This window comes from Rutidosis leptorrhynchoides, chromosome 2 (genome assembly GCF_046630445.1).
Source record: "Rutidosis leptorrhynchoides isolate AG116_Rl617_1_P2 chromosome 2, CSIRO_AGI_Rlap_v1, whole genome shotgun sequence".
NCBI lineage: Eukaryota > Viridiplantae > Streptophyta > Magnoliopsida > Asterales > Asteraceae > Rutidosis > Rutidosis leptorrhynchoides.
In genome coordinates, this window is record NC_092334.1 from 475285167 (window position 1) to 475291275 (window position 6109).

The window sequence follows — 6109 nt, forward strand, 5'->3', positions numbered from 1 at the left end:
GACTAATTACTTAAAAACATGTTTGGGTGACATATAGGGGAGTTTTGAACAAATGAATCATAAGAATGGAAGAAGAAAAAGAGTACCACAAAGCCAGTGACTCACCCAAAGATGATCTCAATATTTGTGTAAATCATTGATCCATTAGTTAACGAAATCGAAATTTACGAAGGAAAGAAAAAAACAGTAAGAAAAAACAGAAAATTTAAAAAGTATGGAACTAAAAAACGGGGTGTTCACCTGCAGTGTGTTTTTCTGGTAGTTGACAAGTGATTAGTTCTAGAAATGGAATGAATTTGAAACCATTACTTCCAGACCATTGTGTGGAAGGCACTGGCACAATTGTGGTTTTGTTAATAAAAATCAGTTTGCACTCGTGTGTCCAGTGATTAAGTTTGGACATCTGGCTGTTTAGCTTTAATGTTCCAACATTTTGAAGCACATATATATTTTGCTCTTGCAAAAGTTCCTCATATTTTTTCTTATGAGCATTTTTCAGAATAAGACCAATGCGATCACCCTGGAATTATTATTATAGGTTAATGTTACAAACTATTTTCGAACATTTAAACAAAGTATACAATGATGTGTATGAAACATCTAAGAATGAAAAACTGTAATTAATGATAAGATACATTATAAATATTTGGAAATAACCTGTTCATCAGATGCGATAACATCAAGAAAAGGCAAGCCATAGTCAAAATTTTGTCTTGACAATGTTTCAATACTGAGTATCTTTACACGCGTGGAAACAGATGGACTCCTCGCAGTGATTGCTCCTATCAACAGTAATTTCGATTCCATTGATGATAAAAGTTAGTAGTGTTTTAAAGGAAAATTTAGATGTTGAAAGATTGAATGGGAAAAGAGAAGTTGTGATTGTGAAATGATCAATAAGCAGTTTTATAGACGTGTAAATGCAGGTTATTTTTGAAATTGATAGGATGGTAGACTAAAATCAAGGAAACGGTTGCAACTTCCACTATGATTGAAATTTTATCCAAAAATATGAGATACACTTATATTTGTATTTATTGATTTATTTTTATTTTTTTTAAAATACGTGATAAACAAAAACGCTAATTATTATCCTTTATCCTGTCTTATATAAGGAAAAAAAAAACTAAAACTACAGTTTCATTAAGATAATTTTGGATTTAAACAAACTGAAATTTTAGGATGGTTGGGATTTTGACCCGAGATTAACCAAAAGGATAATAATTAAGAAATTATTCACATAAATTAACGGAAAAATTCTAAAATTTTTGAAATTGAATTGGGATTTTGTCCCGAGATGAACGTTCTGAAAATTGATCAACATAATTGAGTGCATATAAAGATTAACAGCTGTTTTTGGAGAATAATTATAATTAAAATTTTCATTTCTACTTATAAATACGTAGGTAAATTCATAAAATTAATCAAACGAAAGTCCAGTAAATCAAAATACAATTACAGTAATATGTGAATTAAAATGATGCAAGGATTCAAGTAAAGAAGTAACGAATGATAATTTAGATAATCATATATGAATGGCATACCTGAGATTCAATTTAATTTTTCAATTTCAATTGATGGCATATTTGTCGACATACTGTGGAAGAAAGCGTAAAATCGATGGAAATATACAATAACTGAATCAAACCTAAATCGAATCATGCGTATGAATCAATTAGGGTTCATGCGTATTTAAGAATAAATCTGATTACGGAAAAGGAGGGGACCAATTGTGAATCGTTTGTGACCAGGTTAAATCGTTGTTTACAGAGTGGATAGGGTTGTATACGTAAAAATCTGAATCTGAAATGGAGTAATATGATGTTGGAATGGAGAATTGAAAATATGCGTCTTTTTTTTTGGATGAGAGAAGAAGAGAAGAAGACATAGAGGTGTTTTCACTGTTGTGGTATAGGTATGGGACACGTGTTTGCATATAGTAATTTACGGTTTTTTTTTTAAATAAAAAGAAAAATTGTAGGCTATGACACGTGTTTGTTTAGTAGGTATGAAGAGTAGGTAGTGACAAGTAGGATGTGTAGGCATGTGTTAGTCCCCTTTGGAAAGATGATCCGATCGGTTCTTGTAGTGTTTATGGGTTTAGGAAGACTAGAGAAAATATAGAGAGAATAAGAGTGTGGAATGATACTTGCAATATTATGATTACTCAACATATTCAACAAAGAGTGAGGAGGTGGCTTTATATATAGCAACCTCAACCTCCTAAATGTTACATGAGATGGTTATAAGTAAAACTTAGCTTAATACAATAAGACACAAGTAAAATACAGTAAAACCTAACGCTACTAAATACGACAATAAAGATGGTCAACAATCTCCCCCTTGGCGTTGGTTTTCAAAAACTATAACCTTCCCGAGATGGTTCTCTTGCAGTGATTTTTATAGCCTTCTTGTGGGTCGTGATTTCTGCTTGATGTGTTGGAGTCACGTCTTCTTTCGGAGTGAAATTTGGTTCGTAGATTTTGGAATTATGAAGCCTTTGATGCTATTAATCTTGAACACAAACTTTGGCACATGTGAAAAACCGATCTGAGAGTGTTATGATTGATTTGATTTACCTACAATCTCCCCCTTGATTGTTAGTCTCTTTTGATTTGAATTATCTTCTTTTGTACATACGAAGAGGTCTTGAAATGATCTTTCGTTATTGGGTAAACCTCTTTTGTTCCCCCTCAAATAATGATTCGTCCTTTTTTTCTTCTTTTTTTTTTATGTTCGCCAGAGATAGAACGTGTACCTACTAAGAGAAAACAAAGGGATTAAGGTAAAATTTGATCCTTAGAGAAAACAGGATCTTTTAGAAAAATGTTTTTGGTTTTGTAAAAGTCAAGCCAGTTGTTACACTAGACAGGTTTAAAACAATCATGCTAGTTGTTACACTAGACAAGTTTTCTGAAACCAAAACTTTTTCCGGAATTGACCTCACCGGAATTGGGTTCTCCGGGAGTTACCTCAGCGGATGGTGAGGATGACTGATAACCGAATTTTCAGTTGGCGTTAGTAAACTATCCGCCCCCATGATTAAAGTATCATGGAACTTGGTTGTGGGTTTCCCGCTCTTGGTTATACCAAGCCTTCCAACAGTACCTAACACCGAAGTGTCGGTTGAAATCGATGTAATGTAGGAAGATGTTACATCGCGTCCTGAAGTCATTGATATGTCATGAGGTGACACATCTCTTTCAGTTGTTGCACTCTCTAAGGAGTGTGTGTTATCAGGCTTAATGGCTGACTGATCGTTAAGGTGATCATCCTTCCGGAGGTCTGATAAATCTACCAAGGTAAGCCTAAGTATTGTCATATTGCCTCTCCGTTGAACTAGACAGATCTCCCTCATCAAGATAAGTCTGACCTCTGGACCCTGTTTGAGGTCCCACCTTCTACAATAAGGTGTTGATAGAGGATTTCCGGCCGATACGCAGGGTTCCTATTCATGGTTTTTCAAAACCCCTTCAGCAGTTCGAGGCTCCAAACACTTAATTTGCATTAAGTTGTTGGGTCATTCCACTTTTGAGGCAGTCATCTAGACACATCCTCCTGAGGCAGTCACTAGGACACATCCTCTGTCATTTGATGACTATTTTGTTTGAGGCAGTCATCTAGACACATCCTCCTGAGGCAGTCACTAGGACACATCCTCCGTCATTTCTGACATTTGAATCTTTAAACTCCCCCTTGATAGTTGCCCATTTTAGCTTTAGTTTATTGGGAGAGTTATGTGTGTAAATATTGGTTTTACACTGTTATTTGTGAAAAATCCGTTTTGATGTTTAACACCACTTTGAAGTGTGTTTGACACCACTTTGAGATGCGGGTTCTACACATAAGTATGTAGAAGCCATCAGATTTTGAAAAAATTCGTTCTTTCTCCCCCTCAAAATATGTTTCACTTTGTAAAAACCTATTTTGAAAAATAAATTTTGCAAATTTAGTTTTTAGAAAACCTTATTTGAAGAGCGGGTCTCACACTGTAATTTATGTGAGAGCCATTATGATTCTTATTGCTCCCCCTAGGCACATGCCATGAATCTATATGTCAGAAAGATCTACCATGCCTAGTTCACCCACTAGGTATTTGAACGTGAGTTCATCTAAGGCCTTGGTAAGTAAGTCAGCCAACTGATTTTTGGTCGGGACAAAATAAAGTTCGATGTTGCCTTTTTCCACGTGGTCCTTTATGAAGTGATAGCGGATATCAATGTGTTTAGTGCGCGAGTGTTGGACCGGATTGCTAGTGATAGCAATGGCACTCTGAGAGTCACAGTAGATCGGAATTTTGTTAATTATAAATCCATATTCACGTAGTTGGGTTTGCATCCACAGAACTTGTGAACAACAACTCGCAGCCGCGATGTATTCAGATTCGGCTGTGGAAAGTGAGATGCAATTCTGTTTGCGAGATGACCAACTGACTAGCTTTCGACCTAGAAATTGTACACTTCCTGAGGTGCTTTTACGGTCAACTTTGTCACCACCATGATCAGCATCCGTAAATGCAGTCAGGTCGAATTCAGTTCCGAAGGGATACCAGATTCCTAGATGAGTGCTACCCTTTAGATAACTAAAGATTCGCATTACAGCTTTGTAGTGGGAATATCTAGGGTTAGCCTGAAATCTGGCGCATAGGCACACAGCAAACATGATGTCGGGTCTACTGGCAGTCAGATACATCAAAGAACCTATCATGCTTCGGTAAAGGGTTTGGTCAAATGGTTGTCCGTCGAGACCAGCATGCAGAGTGTTGTTGATAGACATTAGGGTTCGGGATATTTTCATGTCGGGAAAATTAAACTTTTTAAACATATCAAAAATGTATTTAGATTGTCCGATGAAAATACCATTGGGAAGTTGTTTAACTTCTAACCCCAGAAAGAAATGAAGTTCTTCAAGCATACTCATCTCGAACTTGGTTTTCATGAGTTCAGAAAACTCATAGCACAAAGCGGGGGAAGTAGAACCAAATATGATATCGTCGACATAAACTTGGATCAACAAAATGTGATCCTTTTGTTTTCTTATGAAAAGAGTAGTGTCGATGGTTCCACGAGAAAAATCGTTTTTGAGCAGATTTGTAGAGAGGGTTTCGTACCAAGCCCTAGGTGCCTGTTTTAATCCATAAAGAGCCTTTGACAACAAGTACACATGGTTTGGAAATTTTTGATTTACAAAACCTTCAGGTTGACCAACATAAACTTCTTCTTGGAGCACGCCGTTTAGAAAGGCTGTTTTCACGTCCATCTGATAGACTGTAAATCGCTTGTGGACAGCATAAGATAGAAATAGTCGAATGGCTTCAATTCGTGCGACGGGTGCAAATGTTTCATCGTAGTCAATCCCTTCTTGTTGTCGATATCCTTTTGCAACCAAACGTGCTTTATTGCGAATGACAATGCCGTGAGTGTCCTTCTTATTCTTGAAAATCCATTTGGTATCGATAATGGTTTTTCCGGCCAGTTGTGGGACAAGATCCCAAACTTCAAGGCGATCAAATTGATGAATTTCTTCTTGCATGGCGACAAACCAGTCGGGGTCTTGAAGTGCATCACTAGCCATGCGAGGTTCCATATTACTCAGAAAGGCAGCAAATAGACATTCATTGTTTAAAGCACTACGGGTTTTAACAGACGAAGCGGGATCACCGATGATTTGATTGATTGGGTGATCTTTAGTCCACTTGGATGAGTGAGGGAGAGGTTCATGATGCGCATTATCCAATGAAGTATCTACATAAGTAGAGCTAGTAGACGTAGATAATGATCCCAATGACGAACCTTGCGGTGGTGAATTATGTGTTATTGGGGGTAACTGAATGTACAACGTGGGGTTGGCAATGGAAGTAGTCAAGGGAGGTTCTGTGATTTCAGCGATAGGAACCAAAGGTGGCTCAGGATCTGATGTTTGATTGGGGAAAGGATTGATAAACGGTTCGTGTTCATGGGATTCAGTATCATGAGCAAGAACCGTTTCGGGGGAATTTGATTCATCGTTTACAAGGGGAGGAGTCTCTATTGTTGAAGCTCGTTTTGCAATAGGAGGGACTCGAGAAGAAGATGACGCACAAGTGTCAAGGTCATCCAGTATAAAGAAC